Source organism: Myotis brandtii, unplaced genomic scaffold (genome assembly GCF_000412655.1).
Source record: "Myotis brandtii unplaced genomic scaffold, ASM41265v1 scaffold2252, whole genome shotgun sequence".
Lineage (NCBI taxonomy): Eukaryota > Metazoa > Chordata > Mammalia > Chiroptera > Vespertilionidae > Myotis > Myotis brandtii.
In genome coordinates, this window is record NW_005358448.1 from 42,552 (window position 1) to 44,829 (window position 2,278).

Sequence of the window (2,278 nt, forward strand, 5' to 3'; positions counted from 1 at the left end):
TTAAATAAGCTAAAATACAGAACAACCATCATTCAGAACTGCCTGAAACCTGGCTGAATGGAAGTCCTACATCTAGAGAAGTAAAGAAAGTACATTAGGAAATGCACTTTCTTTGTAGGAGGGGCAGAGGTGCAGAAAAGGTTGGCTGATCACTCACATGTGGTGTATTTTTAATCGGGTGGGATATATAGGCTTCAGAGGACCCCCATAAGAAGCAAGTGGTCCAAGACCCACATAAGCCCTCTAGCCCAGGGTTCCAGGGCTGAAAAGAGAAGTCTCTGTGACTTTGGTCTATAACAACCAGTGGGAATTGTGGCTGAGTAACAGGGAGGCTGCTGGAGACCAAGCAGTTCCTCTTAAAGGGCTAGTGCATGGACTTACTCAGACTTGATCCCTCTGGGCTCCAGCACTGGGGCGGTGACTTGCGGGGGGGACCCAGGGACATATGGGGAAGAACTGGATTGTCTGGCATTGTGGCAGGAACTCAGGAGCAGCTTTCTCCCAGATAGGGATGCTTATAGGGGTCATTGTTCCTGTGCTGGGACCTCTCCCATCCCAGGGCTGACTGGCAGCCATATATGAGTTTCCAACAGCTTGGCTCACACTGTTTGCTCCACTCTGGTGATTCCCTGAGACCCTGCCCCATCCAATTTGCAGCCCCACCCAAGCTGTTTGCAGCGGCTTTTCCATATCAATGGCCTGTCCTGGCTCAGGCTTCAGACTTTCCTAAAATCTTTCAAACAAGCAGCAGCTGGTATCAGCATGCCTAAACCTACCAATAAGAGGCCCGAGATCCAGCACTAGAACCAGCCTGCCTTGCTTCACAGCTGGATCTCTTCTGGGCACTTCCAAACCCACGATAAAGAGCAGCCACCTACAGATCTCTCTGTAGCTTCTGCCTGGTAGCCCCAGGTAGTGGCTAACTTTATACCTCCCCAGAGGCTCCAGAGCCAGTGAACCCAGGTGGCAGTTTCAAACCATACAAGATTACAATTCTAAACATTCACAAACAATACACTCAAGGGGCAAACCCACTGAAGCAAGTCCTGCTCCACAGGGGTTTCTCCTGCACAGTAGCTCTTTCTTTGTAGTCACAGCTGGTCCTCACAACCAATTGGCCTGGAGGTCAATTCCTCCCAGTGACACCAATAGCAATCAAAGCTCAACTACAATAAGACTGCACACACAGCCCACACAGAGGTGCACCTAAAGGGCCCAGCTCAGATGACTGAGAAGGCTGAGCCACTGGGTCCTACAGGACACCTACTACACAGGGCCACTCTACCAATTTCAGGGGACATAGTAGCTCTATCTAATGTATAGAAACAAACACATGGAAGCAGCCAAAATGTGGAGACAAAGAAGCATGTCACAAATGAAAGAAACGGAAGCAAACAAACTACTGGAAACAGAGTTCAAAACAATGGTTATAAGGTTGTTCAAGGATCTTAATGAGAGCTTCAGGGGACTTAGTGAGACTTACAAGAATCTCAGTGATAATTTCGAAGACATGAAAAAGGACCAGTCAGAAATTAAGTATACACTAACTGAAATAAAGAATAATTTACAAGGATTCAATAGTAGAAGATTCTTATAATCAAATCAATGATTTGGAATATGAGGAAGCAAAAAAACACCCAATCAGAAGAGCAAAAAGAAAAAAGAATCCAAAAATATGAAGATAGTATAAGAAGCCTCCAGGATAACTTCAAGCGTACCAATATTCACATTATGTGGATGCCAGAAGGAGAAGAGACAGACCAAGATATTGAACACCTATTTGAAGAAATAATGACAGAAAACTTCCCCTACCTGGTGAAAGAAATAAACTTACAAGTCTAGGAAGCACAGAGAGTCCCAAATAAGAGGAACCCAAAGAGACCACACCAAGACACATGATAATTAAAATGCCAAGAGCAAAAGACAAAGAGAGAATCTTAAAAGCAGCAAGAGAAAAGCTACAAGGGAGTACCCATACGACTGTCAGCTGATTTCTCAACAGAAACTATGCAGGCCAGAAGGGAGTGGCAAGAAATATTCAAAGTGATGAACAGCAAGGACCTACAACCAAGATTACTCTATCCAGCAAAACTATCATTTAGAATTGAAGGTCAGATAAAGAGTTCCACATACAAGAAAAAGCTAAAGGAATTCATCACCACAAAACTGGTATTACATGAAATGTCGAAGTGTATTTTAGAAGGAGAAGGAGAAGGAGAAGGAGAAGGAGGAGGAGGAGGAGGAGAAGGAGGAGGAGGAGGAGGAGCAGGAGGAGGGG